The 25,739-nt window shown below is 40.7% G+C and overlaps 1 protein-coding gene across 1 annotated transcript in view; it reads left to right on the top strand.

The window, feature by feature from the left end:
* The first annotated feature begins 405 nt into the window (after positions 1-405).
* Positions 406-25,739, top strand: part of LARGE1 (LARGE xylosyl- and glucuronyltransferase 1) — a 291,365-nt gene continuing 266,031 nt past the window's right edge. The window contains exons 1-2 of the mRNA XM_063321581.1: positions 406-1,150; positions 3,143-3,229. The gene's annotated coding sequence lies outside the window, so the exon portion shown is untranslated. The remainder of the gene's footprint in view (positions 1,151-3,142; positions 3,230-25,739) is intronic.

The following is a 25,739-nucleotide window of genomic DNA, read 5'->3' as shown; positions in this document are numbered from 1 at the left end:
CGGCCCCTCCTCAGCCCGGTCACAGGTGTAGCGGGCCGGGGTACCGGGCTGCGCGGGCGGGTCGCGGCGGCGGCTGCTGCTGCTGGTTGGGCGGTTCGGACGCCTGTCGCTGGGCGGCGTGTCAGCGGGCTGGCTCCGCCTCGGCCCCGCGCCTCCGCCCGCCCATGCACAGACATGACACAGACACACAGTCACTGCAGCTGCCGCTGAGCCCGGGGCAGAGCGGCGGCGGGCACCCCGCTCCCGGCATCCGCGGAACGGCAGCGGCCGCCCCTCGCCCCCGCCTCGGCCCGCCGGGCGCAGCGCCGGCGGCGGGTAGCCGCGGCACCGAGACCCGCAGGGGGGCAGCCTGGCACCGGGCGCCGGAGGGACCCGGCGGGGGAAGGCTGGCAGCGGGGAAGGGGCGGGAGGCAAGGGAGGAAGGAAGGAAGGGGAAGGGGGCAGCCTGGCACTCAGACTCGGAGGCGGCCGCCGGGCACCGGCAGAGAAGCCAGCCCGGGCGGAGCGCGGCACCCAGCGGCCGCTGAGGCCGGGCCGGCAGCAGTAGCAACGGCGGCGGCGGTGCCGGAGGGAGCCTCTCCGTGCTGGGCTCCGTGGTGCCGGTGACCTTCCCGGGGCTGCTCGCCAGGCCGGGGCAGGGCCTCCTCTCCCCGCGGAGAGTGGTGCACCAGGCCCCGGGGAGAGGACAGGAGGCCGGGCCGGAATCCCCCATCGCCCCCGGCTCCTTCTGGCCGCCGGCGGGGCCTGTGCGCCGCGCGGCTCGGCGCCGCCGGGGAGAGGGGCGGGGGAAGGCAGGCGGGGCGGACGGACGGACGGACGGGGCCGGGCTGCCCATCAGGAGACCGCGGAGCAGGGAGCGGGCAGGCCCTGGAGAGACAGCTGGGCGGAGGAGGAGGCAGCCACCTCGGCGGCGCATCCCGGGAAGAGTGGGGACCTCCGCGCCGCCTTCCTCCTCCGCCTCCCACCGTCAGCAGCTCCTCGTCCCGCGGAGAGTGGAGCCGCCGGTGCCGCCCCGGCTGGGACCCGCCAGCTGACACCTCCGGAGCGCCGGGCTGCGGGGACGGAGCTGGAGCTGCCCGCCTGGAGCGAAGGAGGGGGAAAGACCGGGTTGAGCGCCCGTCCCGGCGGCCCGGGAGCCAGCCGGGGGAAGGTAAGAGCCTCGTCGGGTCGCTGCTGCTTTTAGAGGCGAGGGGCGGGGGAGGGCAAGAAACAATCGGTGAGTGTCTCCCTTCCAGTAGCCCGGGGGAGGGGGCGTCCGAGTCCGGCGGGGCTGGGGTGGTGGCTGCATCTCCTGGATTTTAATCCCCATCAGGTCTGTAGTTGAAGAGCTGCTGGGGCGGAGGCACGCTTGTCGCTCCCCGGGCACAAAGGGGGACACTTCCCCCCACCCCGGTTCCCCCAGCCGAGGGAGGTTGCCCCGCCTGCCTCCCGCTCCTTTCCCCTCGTCGGTCCGCACGGGCGCTTGTTTACACCGCGCACCCGCTTCTCTGGTCGGGACGTGTTCCCGCTCCGCTGGGGGCTCGGCTCCAGTCGTGGGGCGGAGAGGGGACGGGGCCGCCGTCCCGCCGAGTACCGCCGGCTGCGCGGGGGAGTCCGGGCGAGCCGGTGGCTGCCGCCGTGCGGGTGGAAGGGTGTCACGCCGTGGGGCGGGAACGCCTTGTCCCTCGGTGTGCTTACTTCGGGAGGCGACCTGCCCGAACCGCCGGCTCGGGGCGAAGCTGGAGTTTCGCTGGAACCGCTGAGGCGGGGAGGGTGGTTTTTTTCCCCATCCCCCTCCAGCCTCCCCCCCACCAGCAAGCCCTTCAGCGCAGGAAGCTCTCCTTTGGGAAGGCTTCTGCTATCACCTCCGATCCGAGAATCGTGTCATTTAGATCATTAATTCCTGCTCACCGGGGTGGGGGGAATAGCAACTTGCGGCCTCTGTGGAGGTGACATGAAGTTTGACAATGCCTTATGTAACACTTTTTGGAGAGATTCCTAGCTCTTCCACTGTGCCCAGTTTTGTTTTTGGAAAGCAAGTGATTTCTCTTCTTTGTAGAGCATCAGACAAGCGATCTTTATTTGTGTTTTCACCTGAGTACAATGCCTTCTGCTTTGTTCGACTTGGAACAGGAGTACTGCTAGGCAGCAAATAAAGCCTACTTTTTCCAACATGCGTTTTTTTGAACTGAAAATTAGCCTGAGGAGGCATCTGAACCGTTGTTGTAAGGTCTTGCCTTTTTGTGTATGTATTGTACTTAGTTTTTATAGCACACTTAAAATTACGACAGGAAACATTTTCACAGCACTGATTGTCATTTATGTATTCTGGAAGGTATAGATGCCAGGATGGAAATGACAATGAATCAAATGTCTTTAAAACGTTGTTAGCTTTTTTGTAAGTTTCAGTGCTAGAAAGAACAGAAAGCACCAGGCTAAACAAAGTGCTGTGTTAAAACCAGACATGGCAATTGCCAACAGGTCAACACATTTTATTTAATGAGATCTTCTGGATAGAGATTAATTTTCTTTGTACAACATTTATTTTTTTTCACCTGTTCAGAAATAGAAACAGCGGGAAATTAGATAAATGGACTGAAAGGTTGCCTAGTTTCCCTGCAGTTTCTCTAAGTGGCTATGTCTTCTACTAACAAAAAGAAAAAAGCAAAAAGCTAGTTTCATACAAAAAAACAGAGTAGTGATTTGCCACATATTTTTTAGATTCCTACTGCAAAGGTACGCTAGGGGGACTAGTTTGGGTTAGTATTTTTTCCCCATTCAGTGGTGAAAATGGACAAACTATTGTTATAAGACCTATGAAATGAAGGCTTTTTTTCTCACTGTATAAAACTGCATTATTATACTGTAAGCGTAGAGGAAAAATGGCATCTATAAACTCAGGCTTTGAGTTCAGGGCAGGGGGAATCTTTTAACAAAGTCTTTCTAATCCCTGCTGCAGATGGAGATAGGTTATTGAAAGGTAGTTTACTTAAAAGAACAGAACAAGTTAACAAAAAAAACCCAACCCTGAACATCCTCACTGTGTTGCAATTTTTTAAAATGGAGAAATGACCAAGGTGGAACAGGTATCCCTAGGCTTCTTGAAAACTGCAAATTGCTGATAAGTATTTCAAGTCTGAAATGTTAAATTCTTATTGCTTAGGTGTCCTGTGACGGCCGTTGATCAGCAAGGCTGCAAGTCATGTAGAAGTTGCAGTAACTGCAGATTCTCTGATGGATAATTGGATTGGTAGGTTGATTTTGATGATTATTTTTTTTTTTTCGGTCTTTTAATTGCCCGCTGTGGTAGCAGATTCTTCTTCCCCATCCTGTGGATGTTTAATTCTCACAATTTTTGATTTATGTTGTGTGTTGCGTCTTTCCTGTTCAAAGTACATACGCCCTTCTTAGTTGCTGGTAAGGAAAGCATAGCCTGGAGTATCTGGATGGCAGTATGTAGCAAGATTATTGTGTTTTTTTTTAAATATGTGAAATATGCATGACAACTTCTTTCTTCTCTGTTCAGGTGACATAAAAACATTACAAGTTTTCTCAGATCTGGAGCAATATGCACTGGTTTTCTTTGAAGGAGCACTGAAAATAGTATTACTAATATGTTGAATTCCCTTTGCCACCTATTCAGTCTACAGGAATTCTAAAGTACAATTCTCAGAAAGCCAAAGTGCAGAGCAGTGGTGAATGACTGCCTGCCTGTTGGTAACACTAACTCTGTCAAAGGCTTGATCTGCTGAAATTTCAGTGTGTAGGACTTAAAATTAGTAAAAGTAGTATTCAGTCTGAATTAATTATTTTAGAAAACTGGTAAAACTAGGTGTCCCCCATGTGCACTTAAATCGCCGAACTGAAGCATTCTTAAATACAATGATTTCGAAGGAATAATCCTTCTAAATATTACTCATGTGACTACTTCTTTCTCAAATTTGAATTTCTTGTTTTTCCTGGAATAAATGATCAGTTGTCAATAGACCCTTACTGGAATACTCTCCTCTTTCATCATCTGATTTCTTTTTTGTATGTGTGCCTCTATAAGAGCAATCTTAAAAAAACAAACCATTTTGCCTGGTGTTTATAAACTGAAGGCTAATAACGGGTAAAAATCATAACCTGACTACAAAGTATTTGTGCTTTATGCTAAACTTGATCTACATGCAAACTCCTGTTGATGTTGATAGGAGTGCTTGTCTAGATCCAGAACAGCGTTCCTTTTTTTTCTCTTTTTTTTTTTTTTTTTTTTTTCCTGGCTCGTATGAAAGCCTATGTTAATGAGCACTTGCCAGCTTTAATTGAAGATTTCCATCATCTGCATTAGAATAAATTTTAAAAAATATGCATTTTAAGGATATGAGATTTCTGGTGTATTTATTTTTCCTATAACCTATGTGTGCTATAACATTAAGGTAAAGACTTGCATGAGAAGAGGACGTAATGGCCAATGCAAGTCTCCATTCTTCACGAGCTTGTCTCCATTCTCTCCGGAGTTAGCTGTGTTGGTTATTTGCCGAATTCTGTGGCTAAAGAACTTCCTGAAAAGTAGTTTTGTGTAAGGAAACATACACACACGAGCACATGCACTATTTTTGCTCTTTCAGTTGTCTGGGTTTGGCTCATCTTCGTTTTTGTAGTGAATGCTAGCTTTAAAAAGCAATCATTGTTCATTATCCCACACTTGGCATAATTTAAGAGCTGGAGAGTCAGAACTACCATCAAGGAAGGTAATTTTACTTTTCTTTTTTTTTTCTTTTTCATTTGATCACTAATTTTCCTCTTCCTTGTGGTATGCCCACCTGAAGATAAGGGTTAAGAAATGAGCTTTGTACCTGGTAGGGTTTCATGACTCTCTTTGGTGTCACTTGTCTCGGTATTTGAAGGTCTGTCCCATGTCCTGTCAAAGCTTGTTCAATGTGTGGCTGTAGAAAGGAAGTAGTAGATAATAAATTCTATTTTATATGGAACTTGGTGGCTCAAAAATCAAGGAGAAATTTGCTAGAAAGGATCATCCTGGCATTGGCACTGACTTTGAAGTAAGACTGCCAAGGCTGGAATTCTTGTTTAAGTGCCATCTGTGTCAGAATTAGAAGCAAACTGTGTAAAAATAGTTCCACTACCTGTTTAAACATGCAGATCAGACCAGGTCTGATCTAACAGTTCTTACAGGAGTATCCCCATCAATGTTCTTTCTGGGATATAGCTACTATTTCCACAACAATGGAGTTAACTGCGTAGAAACTACACTTAAAATTGTCAAGAAGAACCCTATCAATGTCTATCCAATGCTACAGCAAAAAGCCAGATCTAATTACATAAACCATGTGATGGAGGAAGCTAGAAATCCCAGATGGTGCAGGTAGAATGCAGTCCTCCTCACTAATGTCCACATAGGATAGCTACACCTGAAAATAACAAAAAGAAATAGATGACTCTTTAAGGAAAGAGTTCCCTGTCCTGTGTTACAAGGAGGTAGATGCCTCCCATGCATTTCTGAGTATCGATGAGTCATTTCTGTTATTCCATGTCTATACGAATTTTCTGTCTTCAGGGAATAGTTGTACATGTTGACCCAGACCCTGTGCACACTGCCTGAGGGGCAGCTAGTCAAGGGTCACATCAATTAACAGTGGCTAGCTTTACTGTTTTCCTAGGCATCTGTGAAAATGATAGAAATCGTAACAATTTTTGACCTGCTGTTGTTTGGCAAAACTGCAAGTAGAAGTGCTAACACCAGAACCACAGCTTTCTTAAATCAGAAGGACAACACATGTATCACTTTAAACCTGCTTTCACATTCTGGCGCTGATACACTTTTACAAGAAAACTTCTGTTCAGCAAAAAAAAAGAGATCCTTTCCAGCGCGCGCACACACACACCGCTTACTTCACTAGAAATTTTCTGCTACTTAAAACTTCGAGGGAAGTTGAGTCGTCACTTTCAGTTGCAGCTTTCAATAGTTCCTCTAAAGCTTATCCCAGAGTGTGATATTTACATGCAAAATGCCATCATTTCAGTTGTATCACTAGCTTTTGGATTTTATCTCCTGATAGGCATTTGACAGCTAAGATCTAGGACTAGGAGAAAACTAGAAAACTGTTATTGAGCAATCTTCATTTAAATACAGGCAAGAAGAATGAAGAATTTGTTTTTTGTGGGGGAGGAAGAGGAGAGAAAGGGCAGAGAAGTGAAGGAAAGGAATTGTGGAATTTGATTTAAATTAAAAAAAAAAATACTATGAAACTCTTCGTTTTCTTAAAATTTCCAGATGGACTTTTGTACCTCTTTAGGGGCTTCGGAATGAATTTGTCTATTTGGAGAAAAGAATGCTTCTCATGCTGGAATAAAAAGTGTTACTGAATGGTGAAATGGGGGGAACAAGAAGGATTGTGAACTGATAAAGATGAGATGAACTTTTCAGACTATATTTAGACTTCTCAACCGCGCTTCTTATGGCTAGGTTTCACTTTCCTCCTTTCTCTGACTCTCCTTCTGTGCCCCTGATCCTCAGTTGCCTCAGTACTAAATTCCCTTGGTGATTGCTTTCCCTTCTGTGTTCAGTTAATGCTGCTGCTAATCAATACTGCAGATGGAATTTTATGTTCAGAAACTTCTGGACTTCAATGTATGAATCTGCTTAATTCAGTATTTTTCAGGATGAAGGTACTAGAAAGGTGTATGCGACTGGATAGAAATAAGAAATGAAAACCAATGATTCTAGCATTATTAAATCTCTAAATATATGTTCTTTAGATCATGTTGTTCTTAAGAATATTAGCTTTCATTTGTTTTCTAACAGAAGGGAGTCCTAGGCTTCCTGTTTTTTATAGAAGATGAACTGATATTAACTCTGAGGTTCTGCAAGCAGCAGTTAAATTCTGTATTTCTGTAGTCTCATCTTTTTTCAATACTGAGACTGGTTCTAGAGTGTGAGTCAGATTTAAACAGAAGGAGGTTATCATTCATTTTTGACAAGTCTTCTAAGATAAAATATTGGCTGGCATGCTTGAGAATTCTTAAATAAGGTGAAGATGGTTCCTACTGCTTTAAAAGGGTACAATTGTCTGTATTTTTGTATACTTCAGTGTTGAGAGTACCATACAACTAGGTGCTGTTTCATCAAAGTAGAGAAATGGAGTGCTGAAGAATGAGGTTCCTGTAAAGGTGGCGATTTTCTGTTGTTATTATTGGAATATTTTATAACTTATATCCTTGATCTTGGTCTTCCAGAGCTCTTTAATATCAACTATGTTTATGAGAAGTCTGTTCGTTTTCAGTGAGTCTTCCAAGTAGTTGAAATCAGTAGGTGATGATGTCATAAACAATTTTTAGTACTAGGAAAGTTGCATGTTGACATTAACTTGCACAAAGCAAAAAATGATCAGTTCAAAGGAATGGTAAAAGCTTTTAGTTTGGGTTGTCTTCCTTCACTTGTAGTGTCCTGCATTTTGTGAACATAAATCTCAATGAAGAAAAAGGGGGGAAAAAATCAGTACTGATATTTAGTCCACTGTAAGATAGGACCTGCTAGTGGCTAAAACAATTTGGTGATGGGCAGAAAGGGAGGGGTTTGTAGTTGATATTGTTGATTTTTATATCAAGTTTTTCAGACTACTACCCAGAGCGCAACCAGACCAATAATTTGATCTGTACTGTATCTCAGAGAATAACAATAAAATGTACAAACTGAGAACATTTCAGGTGCAGCTGTCTTAAACTCATTGTCCAGGAATCATCTTGCAGTTTAGATGACTTTAATGAAGAAGGGATACATATGAGAAGAAATTCACATCCTTTCACAGTTACTCTGAGACCTCAAGCGTGAAGATCTGAGTATACTAACAGTGGCTTAAGTTACTATGTTTCCTTCCAAATATTGTGGTCTGCCTCTCCTTTCTCTTGTTCTCACTATAATGCTAGTGCAGCTTAAAGGCTCCTAGATGAAAATAGTAGCTTCTACCAAACTTCTGAGGTCAGTCAGACTCATGTTGTATAGGTTAGTGGTGCAGGTCCTTCATCATTGGGACACCACCTTCCCATATAAAGGGGAATTCCTTTGGGAATGACTCCTGTGTGGCCAAAATCAGGTCACTTCCCAGCTGGTTTGGACAGTGGAGAACCGTGCACAGCACTGCCCTGCAAAGTTGTTATCACACTTGGAATTTACATCTCTACTGCTAGTACCCAGAGCCTCGCCCCTTGTTTTTGCATGCCGTGGGTAAAATCTCAACCTCTTCATACTGCTAGTGTCCACTATTCTCACACCAGTGCTCATACCTGGCACCTGAGGTATATCAAGCTGCATCATGTATTGGAAACATCTGAAATTACTATTCAGTAAGCTTAGGTCTTGTTTTATGTTACAATCACAATGTAAATGTGCATGGTTGGTGAATGGGCTGGGAAGAAAGATGTTCTTAACATTTTTTTTCTTAATCAGGATGAGCAAAAATAAAAATATTGTGCCACTAGTATGTAAGGAACTGAAAATGATGACAGTTATTTTTCATATACAGAATAACTTTGCCAGTTCTCTAGTTTTAGGCATGTTGTGGAAAAATACAGGTTCTTGAATGCTTTACAGAGCAGGTTAGAGTGAGGAAAATGACACTGTGGAAAGATAAACTAATGCACTGCAGGTGAATTGATTTGAGCAAAGTTGCCCAGGTGGATAGTCAAAATGCAAAGAGCAGAACTCTGGTTTCCTGAAAGAGTCACTGTCCTGTGCTTTAAGCATGTGAAAACACCACTGTCTTTAACAAGAACTATTGCTTAGTATAGCTGTGCCTTAGATGATAAAACCAAGTCCGTGATGATACTCAGCATGTAATAATTATTTTCATGTAAATATACAGAATACATGTGCATCTTAAACAACAAAAAAAGAACCCATTGAAATGATAACTGAATAAATGACAAAATAAACTCATGCTGGTAGAATTTACAGATACTCCTTGTTGATTTAGAGCTATGACCGAAAGAAGAAAGGAATGTGTTTTACTTCTCAAAAATAGAAAATAGTACAACATTTAAAGGAGAAGGAAATGGGAGAATGCTTGAAGGAGTAAACAAATATATCTTGGTCTTTAAAGGTTGTGGACTAATGTTCTTTAAATATATGACGTTTTATCTATGGCCGGGTGGTGTTAAGAACCTGGAGAGGGAAACTGGCACAGGCCACTGCCGTTTAGCAGAAGTCACCATAAATGAACATTAAGGAGACCAGAATCTCCACTGAATTATTAACACATGCTAGCTGGGTTAAAAACGTTGCACTTCCATTGATGACACCATTTTATATCAATTTTGATCAGTGATAAGTGGGGGCAGGCACAGGATCTGCCTGAATAGGAGGCTACTGCCATGTTTGTATGGCATGTATCCCACTGTGCTGCTGGGCAAATTTTTTAAGGGTGAAGGGTGTGGAGAGAGATGGAGGAGAGAAACAGCACTGAGGTAAATCCATATTCAACAAGTGTCTGAAGGTGGTATAGTGTGATACAGAACAAAATTTTCAGATGTCCTTCTTTTTAGTCCCAAAGCTCTTTAAATTTTTAATAGGTGGTGTTCTTTCCTTTCTGCTCTCAGACTAAAAAATACTGTATTCTACATCAGTAATAAAGATTTCTGGATCTGCAGTTAGTATCGAGAATTCTCTGAAATAATTAATTTGGCAGCATATTTTATTTGCTGTGTTTGGGTTTTGTTCCTCAGTTTTGTTTGCATTGCATTGGATATTGGTATGTTGAAAAAGGCCTGAGTTTTGATGTTTTAATATATTTTTTTCTTTCTTTTTTCTTTTCCTTTTCTTCTAGGCTTTCATATTTTAAGTTGCTGTGTATGAAGGTAATACGATTTGGGAAAACATCTTGACTTTTCTGTTTGAAATAGTGGAATTGCGAATGTAGTATAGAAAACAGTTATTTATTCATGTTACTAAAATGCCTAGAGGCCTTGGTTGAGAGAGGGCTCCCTTCATGCTGGGTGAAGCACAAGTACACAGACTCTGTGTACCTTGAGGGTACTTTATGGAATAGGAAGGCTGGTATAAAACAGCAATATAAACACTGGTTTGTGTCTGGAGCTTTTCTGACACAGCTTTCAGAGAATCACAGAATGGTTGAGGTTGGAAGGGATCTCTAGAGGTCGTCTGGTCCAACCCCCTTGCTCAAGCAGGGCCACCTAGAGCAGGTTTCCCAGGACTATGTCCAGATAGCTTTTGAATATCTCCAAAGAGAGAGACTCCACAGCCTCCCTGGGCAACCTGTGCCATTTGTTGCTCAGTCAATGTCACAGTAAAAAAAAAAAAAAAAGAAAACAAAAAACCCCCAACCAAATAAAAAAACCAAAAAAACCAAACCCCCCAACTTTCCTGATGTCCAGAGGGAACCACCTGTGTTTCATCGCCTCTTTTCCTGTCACAGAACACCACTGAGAAGGATTTGGCTCCATCTCCTTTACACCTTCCCTTCAGATACTTATTTTTTTACATCCCTCACCAGTTTCAGCTCCAGGTGAGCTCTCGCTTTCCTGGATGCATCTCTGCATGATCAGGCAGGGTCTCTCTATTCCTCCCAGGTTACCTGTTCCTGCTTCTACCTTTTGTATGCTTTCTTTTTGTGTTCATCCATGCAGACCTCCTGTCAGTTTTGCCTGACTTCCTGCTTGTTGAGATGAACTGTTCCTGAGCTTGGAGGAGGTGATCCTTGAGTATCAACAAACTTTTTCGGACCTCCCTTCCCTCCAGGGTCCTATCCCATGGGACTCTTGCAAGAAGAGACCAAAGTCTGCTCTCTTGAAGTCCAGGGTTGTGATGTTGCTTTTTGCCCTGCTCCTTCCTCTCAGGATCCTGAATGCCATCATGGTCAGTGTAACTCAAGGCTGCATTCAACCTTCACGTCCCCAAGGAGCCTTCCCTTGTTTGTAAGCATAAAGTCCAGCAGAGCACCTCTTATTATTTGCTCCTCATGGTTTAAGTCCACCATGAAGACCAGGACCTCTGAATCTGATATTGCTTCTACCTGTCTGTAGAGGGCCTCATCCACTTGTTTTTCCTGGTGAGGTGGCCTATAGCAGATGCCCACCACAATGTCACCCATAGTGGTCTGCTCTTTAATCCTTACCCGTAAGCTCTCAGCTCGTCATCCACACCCAGGCAAAGCTCCATGCATTCCAGCTGCTCTTTCACGTAAAGGGGGACTCCACCTCCTTGTCTTCCCGACATGTCCTTCCTAAACAGCCTGTATCCCTCTGTTGCAGCACTCCCAAGCACATTACAAGCCATCCCACCATGTCTCTGTCATCCCAACAAGATCATAGCTGTGCAACTGTACACAGATCTGTAATTCCTCGTGTTTATTCTCCTCGTGTTTATTCATGCAAAAAAATTTCCACAAATGATGGAAGCAATTCAGATAAAAGCGCTGTTTTTGCCAATATAACTGTGACTACTGTAGCAGCTTCTGCTAGCCAAGTTATGTCAATCAGCAGTCACTCTTCACACCATCAACCAATATAGCTAGGGTGTCAGAAATTCCCAAAGCGAGAAACCATTCCTGTCTTACAAAGAGCTTACAAAATACAGAAGTAAGAGTGTGCTGAAATGTTTGAAAACTGATAGTTTGTACTTTCCTTTTTTAATTTTTTTTTTTTAGATTATACTTTTGATCTCAAGAATTTGTCATTTGAACAATACTAGCTTATTTATTGCTGCTTTTGTTTGTTAAATGTCTTTGGAAAAAATAAAAGGTGTAGTCTTGTGTGTGATCCACTGGAAGCAGCAACATGGGACAGTTCTGAAAAAATTCACCATGCTTCTAGGACATAATTGATTGTCAGATTACATACATTGGTTTTTAGTTGATGTGGTATTTGAAATACACTTTTATATTTGACTTGAAAGTGTTAAAGTAAAATCTTGCAATAGTGTATAACACCACTTTTTGGACTAACCAAACAGAAACCTTTATCAGGATGGAGACAGATCCCACTGCACCTGCCATGTGATGGTAATTTATGAAGGTGAATTGTATCTAACATGGCAGGAACTGAATCATTCATCACAGACAGCAAGAAATCCATGTTCCCCTGTGTTTTTGTGTCTTTTTCTTTACCTGTATTCACCATGCACATCTGAGTTTGTGATACAACTTTTTTGATCACCAAGAACTTGTTCTGTTTGGTCTGTTGTGAGTCAGGTACAGCTGTCATTTTTAGGACTTAGTATCTTTGATTATTTGGAGCAAAATGGAATTTCTGGTGAAGTTTTAGTGGATTGAGTACTGGTTTTCTAGCAGGCCAGAGATAGATTATTGAGTGAGAGGCATTTTCAGGAGCTGTTTGTAACGCCAACTTCAATCTTTGTAGTGAGAAATCACTCTCTAATTGTTCAGGTTATCTCAGGTCCATTTTCGAATAGGCTCTGCTTTTAGCCAAGGAAATTGTTAGATGATACCCTCTAATGTTTTCAGTTAGATATTCCTGTCAAATGTTGACCTGTCAGCCAACTTCCATACTTTTTTTTGCTGACCGGAACTCTTATCTGAGTTGACTATGGTAACCTAGTGTGAATTCCCACTAGTAACTAAGCCTGCTAAACTAGGCTGAACAATGGGAGGACAAGAAACCTGTGCTCCTTGCTCTTAACTAGCTTCTATTCCTTTCTCTATTGAGTTCAACCCCCAATTTTTCAAGGCCCTACTCAAAACCCCAGTGGGAATGTTTCTGCCAGGTTCACAGGGCTTCAAGCTGGGCCCTTAATGAGCTGAACATTAAATACCGAAGTGAAAAACTTTGCCATTTTTGCTTTACTTTTCCTATGAGCTGTCTCACCGAAATCAGTGCTGCTAGTAGTGGAGTGAATGAGGTACTAACCAATATAGATGAGGATCTCTGAGTCCTGCTCTTTGAGATTGGCTCTCTGTCCGTCAACTGCCAGTTTTTTTCTGTGGTGGAATACTGGCAAGCGTACAGTGATGCTTCTGGATGGCATGGAGTTGTCAGTAGAGGTCTCAGCACTGATCTACATTAGTAGTATTAGATGCCCCAAATAAACATGAATGTAGCAGATAATGCTTCATGGTGAATCTTTTTGCATAATTCTTTCCTGTTAGCTGTGGTTAAAGAGCCATAAAGCACACCTTAAAAAAAAAAAAAAAAAAGAAAATGGAATTCAGCAGGGTATGTACTGGACAAACTTAAACAAATTACAGCTTTGTATCTAGCAGCTTGACTGTGCTGGGCATATGTGCCTTTGGAAATGCAGTAATGGCAATTGCAAAGGAAAACCACTCTATTCTCAATAAGGATATAAAAGCTTTTCTTATGGTGGTATGGAATAAATTTTTTTTGCAGTCTTAATTTAAGAAAAGCAACAGGAATTTCAGTTAGAGAAGTATTAGTGTTGAAAGTAACCCAGGTCTACCAGGATCTCTCAATATGCAGTAATGTAGTATTTCTTTGCCATTCTAGTATTGCAGAACCTATTTTGATGTGTCACTAAGATGGGGGGGATGAAACCACAGTATGCAAAACGGAAGTATCAGCCATCCATCTGTCCATTTTGCTACCAAATTCAGCATTCTGTTTTCTTGCTTCCTTTCACTGAAACAATGGTTCTTTTATTTCTTGGCATGTTAATATTTGTAAAGTGTTTTTGAAAGATGAAATGCACCAGAAAGGTGCTAAGTATTCTTGCTTTCATTTGGAACTAATTTTCATTCAAGATGTTCTTGTCATGGCTTATACTTGGTGTGAAAACTGGAGGGGATGCTGTGATTTTAAGAATTTTGGGCTTCTTTGTTTTTCTGGCAGAGCACGAATATAGATATGCGAGGTTTTGCTCTAATTCTGTGGCTCAGGAGTAGCTTTTGATGCAGGTGAGGATCTGTATTCTAGAAGCTGCTTCACTAAGGGGTGGCATAGAAGTGTATCTGAGATTACTTGCTATGTCTAGAATGAAGGTTGGGATGCGTTCAGTGCATTTCATTCATCTCTCTAAGCATCACTTCATGAATGTCCAAAGTGCTGTCATACTTGTAGGGCTTTTTCTTGCCTCCCTGCATGTCTGTAGCTAGCAGGTAGACTGAAGTTTTGGATTCTTAGATATTTATTTATTTTAAAACAGTGACTATTCAAATAAAGGGGAGATTCTCTACCCAGGCTTGGCACAGTTAGTGCAGAATTTCTTGACATTGTCAAACTACAGATGGGAGGAAGTTCTGCAAGAACCTAATTAAAACACTGACACATCTAACTGTCTGTCCCATATTTATATATAATAAACCAAAAATTTGTTGGTGTGCTGGATCTGTTAGGAAAAACTCCCTTTGAGGTGAAGGTAAGCATGGAGTATTACATAGTCAAAATTCTTATCTTTAAGGTCATTAACTTCTATGAAATTATTTAGAACAAATGGTGGTCTGTAGACCATTTCTAAGGTGCTTAGTTCTTGACTGACTAGGAAATGCAGATTCATATATGTTATTTTTCCATCTGCATGTGTATCTAAAATATTCAGGGGTTCACAAAGTGAAACCACTGATTTGAAATAAAGTGTAAACTGATGCAGTTCTGATTTCTCTAAGTACAATTTAGGATATTGTATTAGGCATACTGCAGAGCCATTGAGGCTGACTCCAACTATATAGGAATTTAATGGCATGATGCCTGTTGACTTGAATTTTGGAACAGGACTCGAATACATGATCCTAAAAAGCTCCAAGAACTGTTTTCTTTGGCTCTGAGTGGTATTCATTACCTCTGAAGTTTTGCCTTCAATGGTTGTCTTTATTCAAGTGCATATTTACTTACCATAAGAACTGATGTCTTACTTCACAGAACAAATGAAAGACTTAGATGGTATTATACCTCCATGCATATTTTCAGTATTATGGGAAATTTTATGTCATAAGAAGCACATTTCCCCCTGTACAAATGTGAAATTGTGTTGTAAATGAAATCTCTTAATTACTGCTCAGCTTTGCTAAGCTTTTTACTTGAGTCAGCAACTGCCTTGCTGAAAAGTACTATAATTTTGAAGCAGAAATTTAGGACTGAAGATTTTTAAACCGATTTTTTTCTTCCTCATCATTAAGAGAATAGTGGCTTAGCAGTCAGGAAGAAGAGCATTCTGGCTTATAAACAGTATTCAAGTTCTTGTGTTAGTCGAGTAGAACAGCGTGTTCTTGTTTCTCCTCCACCTCTTCACTGGCCCTTTCCCTTTTGGTTTTGCTTCTAGTTTTTGGACCCGACCTTTCACTTTGGAGCTGCATTATTTTACTAACCAAGTTTTGATCCTTTGCATCAAATGTGGGTATGTGTCTCTAGGAAGGAGGGGTTGTCTTGAGACCAAAAGTTTGCAGTTGCTGACTGGAAAAAAAAAAAAAAGTTGATGGTAAGCTAGGTGTTTGGGAATGTTTTTATTTATGCATGAAAGTGTATTCTGAAAAGTGTTCTTAGAAATTGAGAAGTGTGTGTCTGTAGTGATGTCTGTAATTTCAACAGAGATGAGGCGGCATGATGACCCGTATAAGATTTGTGGGTTACTTGGTGAAATCTTTGAACTGTCTGCATTGGGTTCCACAGAGCATCAATTTCTCATTTTATCTGGAGTCCAGGTTAAAATCCTAATTTGTTTCTGGTATGTGCAATCCTAATTTGTACTATGTATAAATTGAGCAATTTTCCTTAACTCTAGTCTTCATTTTGAGTTAGACTGTGAAATGTTTACACACTGAGGTCTGTAATGAATGTTCTGAATATTGTCAGCAAAGGCGGTGGTGTTGTTTGAGAATGGTTACTCCCTTGTTGCATCCCCAAATGTGCAGTGACCACTGATTGCTATACTTGCCCTGTTTCCTCTGTCCTTCAGCTATATTTCCCTGGTTTGGCCGCTTGTTTTCCTTAATCATACCTTTGGATTGTGTGAGTACCTTGGGACAGGCATAGTTTCTTCATTAGGTATTTGCACTATGGTTAGCAGAGCAAAACCATGGGTCTTTGGTGGTGCCTGGCAACCACAGTCCATAATGCCCAGTATAGTGCTTGATAATTAAAGCCTTACACAGTTGGATAAGACTGGCAGGACTCATTAAAAACACACTCTTATCCTAAGGTTACTGAGTGTGCCTTTAAAGCATACCCTAGATTCTCTCTTAACAAATGAGGGGGTTTTTCTGTTTGCCATTCGTAACTACAGGAGACTCTAGTCTTCAGATAGCGCTTGTAGTAATAGCTACAATATTAAAACAAAGATGGAGGTACTAAAAGCAAAGAGGGAGGATGCAAAAGCCATTCTGTAATCCTCTGGAATAATGGCCTTAAGCCACACGTCCTTGTGATTTATGCACTTGTTTTTTTGTCCTCTTCGATGGAAAGCTTTGTCACTGAAGAGATTTGATAATAGCCTGTTTGGTATGATTGTAGTCTCTTGTATTCATGTAATAAAACAAATAATTTTGGACCATTTATGGATTTAGTCATTCTTGCTGTATGCATTTCACCTCTGATTTCACCTTCAATAGCTTAGACAGAGTTAGATAAGGACTTTTTGCTCACTTAGTTCTGTCCCATGGTGATACTACATAAAATGTCTTCCATTTTGTGCTTTGATATATTGGAACACTAGTAAGATACGCATGCACTGTTCCTGCAGTGTATATATGTATAGTTGGCATACGTGAGTATAAGTTGGTAGAATTTGCAACTTTGTGTACTTTCAAAAAATATTGCAACCAGTAAATGCCTACATTAAGACAAACAATCTGAAGCAGAGTAAAAAATTGGAAAAATAGAATTTATTTCTTTAACTTGCAAACTTCACTGCAGCCTCAGTTTTACAGTAGTAAATGTTGCAGTGGTAGAATCCATAAAAAATGGAAGTGAGTTTCAGGTCTTAGCTAGCTTATTCCAAGAGCCATGCACTCAAGTAGCTGAAGAGAGTAAATGTGGGAGAAAGGTAACATGCTGGAGCAGGGAACTAAGAGATTAAGCCATTGCTGATTTATTTTGCTGTTTATGAGGTGGAAAAATCTATCTGAGAAGAATTTTTCTGGAAAGGAATTTCTTCTGGAAAGAAAAATAGTGCTTTTACCTTGCTGCTTCTGTGACTGTGCATCTTCTGACTACATTAAAATCTTACCTTTGTTTTTTAACCATAACCTTGTTATGAAAAAAGTTGTTCTAGAGCTAGTCTTTTATGTCGTCTAAACTGAGTTGGCTTCCCTGATGTGACTTCAATAATGCATCATTTCGTAAGTTCAGAGGATTTAATGCATTTCGGGTGAATTTTGTGAGTTGCTGTTAGATGGTTAAAAGGAAAATAGCTATAATGGATTGGACGCCAAGCTGCTTCCCCAGCTTCTTTCCTATCCCACCCACTAACATGCAGAAGCATCTGTCTCTCATCTTCTCTTTGCTTGGTGCTATGTGTGAGTTCGTTTTGACAAACATTTTATGAACAGAGATCTTTGGTAAAACCTATGAGATGAAATAGCAGTGGTGAGAAATGGAAGTAGTTCTGTCTTACTAGATAGCTACTTGTGCAATAGAGGATGATGGTATAGCAAATAAAAATATTTCTGTAGTAAGTGTTACCACAGCAAATGAACCTGTCTTCTCTAGCTCTACTGAAATACAGCATCTCTAAATTTATAATGGTTGCTTACAACTTAAAAAAAAAAAATAATGCAGGGGATTTTGGCCTATATTCTTTATAGATGTTAGAAGTTTCTTTTCTTTTTGTAAGGTTTCATGGATGTATATTCTGTCTTTTAAGTTATCTGAATGCTGTGTAAGGGAGCAAGTTTTTCAGTTAAGACACTTTGAAGATTATGATCATGTTGTGACAATTCAAATGTCTTTATTTTTAGCATTTCAGACTTTGTATATTTGCAGATAGGAATTCTGACTGAAATATTTTCCATATCTGGAGGAAAGATTGATGGTGTACAGAAATTTGTAGTAACTTAGAGTAGTTTTCCAAGTATGCATGATACATGTATTGCTTCACTTCTTGGAACACGTGTGTATGTCGTGCTTCCAACATGGGAGGATAAAAGGGGTTTGAACCCGTACTTTTTTCTTTTGCTGTGTAAACTTACTGCAATGATTTTACCTGTTACTTACTCTGCTGGTTTAAGGAGTTTTTTAGGTAACATTTACAACTGGAAAGAATGAAATAGTGTGCTCTGAAAACACCCCCAAATCTTTTATAAGTAACACTACAATTTATAGTGTTGTATAGATGAAGCCTTAAACGATTTTGCTAACATCACACGATTGGAGGATTGTACTCATTTGAATTGGATCTAACAGCTGTCTGTGTCGGGTAAGGAACTAGCAAAATGGAGAGCCAAACAGTACTGGGGAATTTTGGAATAATATCCAAGATATAACTAAGTTTGCTGTTGGGTGCTTAGTTTATATATATGTTGATGTGAAATGTATTCCTGGCCTAATAGGGTAAACCAGTGTGAATTGTGACTGGTTTCTTCTGTATCCACTTGGTTTGCCTACGTTTGTCCAGGTTTTCATATTTTCAGCATCTCATAAGCAAAAAAGTTTGTAAAGCTCAAGTGGGATGAGGATGCTGGGGGCGTAGAAACATTTATATAGGGTATGAGTATGTTCCGCAAGTTGCGTGTTGCTGGCTTCAGAAGAGTTTTTTGAATGTCGAAAACAGTAAAACAGTAAGAGAATGGCAGCTGTGTAAAACCAAATGCTTTTTTTTTGTTCCTCGATGAGTGATTTTTTTTTTTGCATTTATATACCAGAAGTATGTTATTTATTTATATTTTAAATCAACTCTACTTGTTTGTACTGCACCTTGAGGTTGGAAAGAGGTGCTATGTAAACTCAATCACACTTAAAACCAACCAAAGAAGCTCATAGCAATAAAACCCATCCTTTGTCAGGTATCTGGTAGACCTGTTTATTGTGAGAACTGCATTAACTTTTTGGGAAGGTTCTCTCTGCACCAGAACCCCCCATTCAGTCTGTTTCATTCGCAATGGCCAGTAGAGTTTCTAGCCATGCAGCTCCAGTGGAACCAGAAGGGGTCCAAATAGATAGCTGAGCTACTCAAAGCCCAAGCATTTCATGTGACTGGCTAGGAGATCTGACTTTCCAGTTTAAAGAACTTCATTTAGACATCTGTCCAACCCTGCTATAACTTAATAAAAGGACTCTCTTTTGCTTCACTGACAGGCTTGCAAGGTTCTTTAGTGTACGGGTGACTCCTGGTAAGAAGAAACCTTGCCACCCTACTGAAGCCTGGGGAGAACATCACGTGGACTACTCCAAAATGCTGTAGTAGTAATTTATTTTAATTGACTTAGTGCTTCTACGTAAAAAAAAAAAAAAAAGGGGGGGGGGGGGAAGAAAAAGAAAAAGATAGTGGAATCTTTGACCACATTAATGTGATTAAACTTTGATTGCTTGAGAGGAAGAGGTTGGTAGGCTTCCTTGTTGATTTGTGATTTTTATTTTTTGCAAATGCACTTCTTTGCTATTGTGTCCATGTAAAATGCTTTTCGTTTTTTTATTAATTTGGTACGTTTTTTGCATTCAGTGTTATTCAAATTGATCCACTTCTGCTTCTTACAATTGAAATATTGAAACTGACTGTTTTCCAGAGTGTATTTCCTTTTGTACTGTCCATCCTTCAAAATGTTAGCCTTACAGTAAATTGTGCAGTGTTTTGTTTTCCCCCTAGGGGTGGTTGCAGAGATTAGCAGAACAATGAAATAGTAGGGGAAAGCATCTGGAAGGTAAGACTTTCCAGATGGCTATCCTGTTGAGATATAACAGGGGAAGTGCTTGGTATTTTTGTTTTGTTTTTCAAGAGAGTAGGGTGCAAAAATTTTGCTCTTAATTTCTTATTTTTTTCTTTTTTCATAATGAGATGCTTGCTAATGCCAGAAGAATTAATCCAATCATCTAGCCTGATGGAATCAGGGTGTAGAATTCCAACGGCTATTCCAGACTCCAGGAATTAAAGAGTCTATAAATAATAGAATAATAGAATCATAGAATTATCTTGATTGGAAGGGACCTTTAAGATCATTGTAATAGTTAATCTGTCTCTAACACTGAGATTTTCAGTCTTTATTTTTAAGATCTTTGAGTCATAAAGAAAGTATCACACTTCATGGTTTGCCCCACCGATTGTTTTATCTTGTATTGTCAGTTGTGTTTCCTGGTTTCTTCCCCAGATATGTCTGTGGAAAGCCAATTGATCAGTATGGACTAAAAGCACAGACAATTCAGAAAATACAGTGCACAAGTACCCAGCTGATCTTGAAAAAATATTTAAAGAGCATGAATCAAACCAAAAATTATGGGCGCTTAAAAGACTGGATAGCTCTATCCTGAGTTTAGTGGTAGCAAATCTTGAATGGCACAAACGATCACAATTTTTCAAAGAAGCTTAAGAATATGGTAGCACTTTTTATTAGTAGCTCTCTGAATACAGTAGGTCAGTTGGAATAAGAAAAGACTTCACATTTCTCATCAAAATGAAAGATAACTATATCCAACAGATGTTCAAAGAATGGGAGCCAGCTAAGAGTTTCAAATTAACTTCTCTAGCAAGATTAAAAACAATACGCTACTTGGAATTCTTCTTTTTCCCCCTGCACTTCTAAAATTCCTTGTTACTTTTTGTCTGTCCCAAGAACATTAACTTCCCACAAGATGACTTATAATTGAAGGAAAAGCACAGATGATGTTTCAGTAAGAGTTCTTAAAATCTCTTTATTTAAACTAACCTGTCCTATCTCTGGAAATAAGCAAATTCTCTTTCCCTGTAAGACTAACCCATTTCTTCTCTAACTCAAGCAATAACCTGATATTTTTCTGAACAAAGTAAAAATCAATAACTGAATTTGGACAACCTATTCCCTTGATAACTGCAGTGTCTGCTGTTACTTTCCTGCATTGGCAGCATTTGAGTTGCAATACAGGTCCTTTTCTGGTTATTATAGAAGATCCTTTATAACTTCAAATGAGTTTTCAGGGAGATTTTATGATAATTTATCGCTTCATCTATATGGTTGCCTGAATGACTTTTATAGGAGCATGAGACAAATGAAGGGAGAGGAGAAAGAAGGAAGGCTACAAGACTGGCTAGATCCCAAAGCATCTCAGACTTAAGTGTTCTGTTTTTGGGGTAGGCATCTGACTAGAGCCACCCCCATGCGACATCTGTGGAGTGTGTGATCAGCTTTCAGCTCCCCCTGAAACTCACTACTGAAGCACAGAGCTCAGTCAGCATCAATCTGAGAAGATCAGTACTCATCTGTTACCCTCAAGAGATTTAGTAGTAGGTAGCACTAAGGCACATTTCTGTGGAATTCTCTTCAGATCCACCAATGCCATTAACTACTTCCTGGCACTGTTAAAAACTTCAAAATATAGAGGACTAAAAAAACCCACAAGTTCCTCTTTGAGCTTTTCATGGAGTGGTTTATTACGCAAGTCTTTTCCCTGTCCATCTTCCCAGCACACACGTGATTTTTGATAGCATTTGGGAGTCTTCTCTAAACAAGCTATGTGAGTGTGTTCTAGGAATGGCAGTGGGTAATACCCACTAATGGAAATTTTTTTTTTTTCCAAAACTGATCTCCTCCTAATCTAAACGATAGCACTGTTCATGTTATAAAAAATTGTATTTAGTTCCATCTGCAAGCGAGTTGAAAACATTGAGCTGGTTTTTGGTTTGTGTTTAAAACTTTACAGGACCGATGAAGGAGTAAGTTTGTTTCAGAAATGGAATAACTCCTGGACCAAGCCAAAAGTACTCTTTGGTGTATCTTTTATCTTCTTATATTGTGTGCTAGAGCCATTGCATGTGTCACTTCTGTCATGAGAGATGGTACACTAACTTACAGAACAAGGATTACTTTGCACCTTCTCTATTAAATTTGCAATCACAAATGAGGGGGTAGAGGGCGAGATTAGTCACTTCATCTTAAAAGAAGTTTAGATCCTCAGTGGCTGTAAACTACTGCTTTTTTTTCTTTTCTGTTTTTTTTTTTCTTTTTTCTTCTTTTAACCTGATGTAGGCTTAAAAATATTTACCTAGTCCAGACTTGTGAATTCAAGAACAGACTGCTGCATTAGCATGTTTGGCCATGTTTTGCTGCCTCTGCCGAGAATTGTTTTTCTGTCTGTTAATTGGAGCTGTTGCTGTGCATGTTGAAGTAATGGTGATTTTTATATGCAGAGCCGGCATACCAATCAGTAATAAGCCACAAGTTCAAAGTTCCACTCCCTAGTGTATTGGTAAAGGTTCAGGACTAAAATACTGCCTTCATCTCATGGACTCTATTTCCATTTCAAGTTGATATTAGAAGTCGGAGATAATTCATTACTATAAGTTCCCTTGCAAGTGGATGTTAGCATTATAAGCACCATACCTTAAAGGAAGGTGGTCTGCTGGGGTAATGGCTGGCTTGGGCATTGAATGTGTAAATATTCCTTGTGTTCCTGCGTGGGAGCTTCTAAAGAATTCCTGTAAAATACTAAAGAAAGGATATGTTTAGTTAATTGTGCATTTTTTAACGATTGATAATATAGATTTCATAAAGTTGATGCCTGGTCCTGTAAGATTGTAGACTGAGTAAGTTGTATGATCCTGCGTGGATGACTTAAGCCTTGTCCTCTTGGACAAGCTATCCTTACTAATTTACTCAAAACAATGGGACTGCTGCAGGGGAAAAGCAACAGTTTTCAGATGTATGTATGCCCAGTAGAAACCTGTGGACAAAGTGAAGTGGTTACTGACTTCGTACACTTCAGATTAAATTATTTTAAAATCGTGGCCAGACTGCCTTTATGAGGTTTTCAGGATTGTTAAAACCTCAGATCCATCTGTCAAGACTGGTAAGTATCAGTGCATGCCCAGAAAGTGATAGATAACAGCACTCTTAGACACACTTGACCACTGCTGGTGTAGAAGTGGAGATTTGTAAAAGAAACAGTAAGATTTTATGAATGCAGTATGAGTAGAAATGCATGTGTGTGTAAGCAACAGAAGAAACAGCAGAACAAAGCAAAACAGTTAAAAGCATGGCCTGTGTTGATGACGAAGGACACCATTCCCAGCAGTAAAATTGAGGAATGTGCTTTTCAAGACATGTATTCCAAGTGAGGAAAAAAACCAGACAATGATTAGCAACTGGCCTAAGATTTTTGGAAATTGAATTTAGCAACACTTTGAGGCTGCGAACCACCTCATAACAGCTGATGATGCCTAAGTGGGGTAAAAGAGTCTGTCTGAAAGCTGGCTTGTCAGTGAAAAGGAACCCCGGAGGCATGGTACAGACTCAGCAGCCATGATCTCGTGTCTTCTCTGTGCAGACTAATTGGGCAGATGTATCTTGTGGGAATGTAGGCTTGAGCATGTAAATGAATGAAATCTATGAGAGAATGATTTCATATTATGTGACAGTGATGCACCCCTATGTTGCAGGAGAAAATGTGTGGTCCTCAGCTTTGTATAGCAACTTTGATTCTCTCCAGGTTTCCGCACAGGGCACACAGAGCTTGAGAGATAATGTAGGTGCATGTTATGGACCTTTGAGAGATCCCAGCATTGTGGCTGACAGGCTGAGCAAGAGTTGAGCTCTACTGATAGAAACTGCTGTTGAAAAAAACACACCAATGTCAAACTTGGAGAGAGGAAATATTTATTTAGAGACCTGGTAAATAAATACCACCTTCCCCTTCTAGGAGTTCTTGTATTTTACAGTAATTTTTCTGTATAGAATACATGGCTTCTCTCTCAAAAGTTTCCATCATTAGAATGGCTGTTTCATACTGTTTTATTAGCTAAAATGTTGTGATAATTTCCAAGAAGGCAATCTGTGCCAACAGAAGAAGAAAAATCTGGGAAACTTGACGTAGCTAAAATGAGTTCTACATTCGATAAGACCGAATTGTTATTTTTCCGACAGAGAAACAACCTATTTTTGTGGATACTATTATTGTCTTGAAATTCATTTTGGAAGCTTTTGCTGATTTCAGTAGAATTTTTTTTTTTTAAATTAATTTCCTTGCCTTTTAGAGAAATTTAAGTTTCTGTTTGTTTCCTCACTCTTGATCATTGTAATCAATCCAACTGTTCATGAACTCTTTACCATCCATAGTATGCAAGACAGGATATATGGCAGTCAAGGGCTTGCTGTGTTGAATAGCTTCCTTTTGTAAATTTCGTGTGTGTGTCACTCAATGTTTTTATCTAATCTTTGGACTTTCTGTACTGCTAGTCACTGTCGTATGTAAACATTCTTGAGGGTGATACATTTGTGTAATGAAGTCCATAAGAGTCTTTCTGGAATTTTTGTGCTTTTATGCTTTGTGTTTTTTTGTTGGTTTTTTTTTTTTTGGCTCTCGTGTGTGGGGTTTTACATGTACAGCCTTTTTTCAGGCATGGATCCTAATGGTGTGGAGTAAAGGAAAAATCAGTGCATTCTCCTTTGGATGCCTAGTACGCAGCCGATTCCCATGAACTGAAGACATGTTTTATTCCTGGCTGTTGCTATCTAGGGTCTTTTTTTGACATTTCCAGTGGCCGGAGGAAATATATTTTTTTTGAGTAGACAACGACCAGCTCAAGGATGATGAAACAGTCAGTGGTGGAATTGTGTTTGCCCACTGACAGTCCTGCCAGAACCTTGAGGCAGCAGTGGAGGCGGATTTGGGGGACTCTGTGAGAGAGTCCCCTGCACCTGGGCTGTGAACTGACAGTAGGCAAGTCTCTTGCAGGCAGGAAGGCTGCTGTGTTCTGCCAAGCTGGAATAGAGATTTTGGAGAAATTGCTTCCATTTTCTGACCTAATTACAGTTAATTGCGATAATTTTGCTTGGAAGTGATTGATGCGGGGATCAACGTGATGTGGCCATGTTCTTATCTGGGAGAAAAGGCTGACATTTTCCTAGTATGCTAGAGGTTATATAAAAGGTTTCTGACTGCTTGTGTGTTTGACTGGTATGCTCCTTAGAAATTTTTACCCTTTCAGAACTTGAGACCCACTGCTCTAGATTGCAAGTTTTTTGATAAATCTCTTCACGCTTTCCAGTAGTTCAGCATGTACTGCCTCAGAGTTTTCTTAGTTTATTCTTTCAGAAGTGCAGACACAGATGGTGGAAAAATACGCCTATAGCAATTGTTCTTTCCTTTAGGCATTGTAAGAGAGGGCACTGTTTGAACCATGGGGCTAAATGCAGCTCCAGGATCTCTGTTCCTTCACATTTCATGTTATGTGACAGTGACGCACCCCCACGTTGCAGGAGAAAACATGTGCTCCTCAGCTTTGTATAGCAACTTTGATTCTCTCCAACTTTCCACATGGGACACACAGAGCTTGAGAGATCATGTAGGTCCATGTTATGGACCTCTGAGAGATCCCAGCACTATGGCTGACAGGCTGAGCCAGAATTGTGCTCTACTGGTAGAAACTGTATCGATGTCAAACTATGAGAGAGGAAAAATCCATTAAGTGAAAGAGGAAAATCAGTGTTGAAATTTCTTGGATATTTTTCTCCATTTTGTGATTTTTGTTATTAACGTGTACTGAAATTTATACAAAATAGAAAGTAAAATTGACAATCCCCTTTGCCCAGTAGTGTTATGTCAGTGAAATTATCATCTTTATTGGAACACTTTGGTGCCATTAAAAGAAAATTAATGAAACAATAAACATAGGTATTTAGGAATCTAGTAGTAATAGGGGTACTGCATCTTAACTGTTG

This window comes from Chroicocephalus ridibundus, chromosome 1 (assembly GCF_963924245.1).
Source record: "Chroicocephalus ridibundus chromosome 1, bChrRid1.1, whole genome shotgun sequence".
Lineage (NCBI taxonomy): Eukaryota > Metazoa > Chordata > Aves > Charadriiformes > Laridae > Chroicocephalus > Chroicocephalus ridibundus.
Note: the sequence above shows the minus strand (reverse complement) of the source record. Positions and strands in the feature narration are given on the sequence as shown.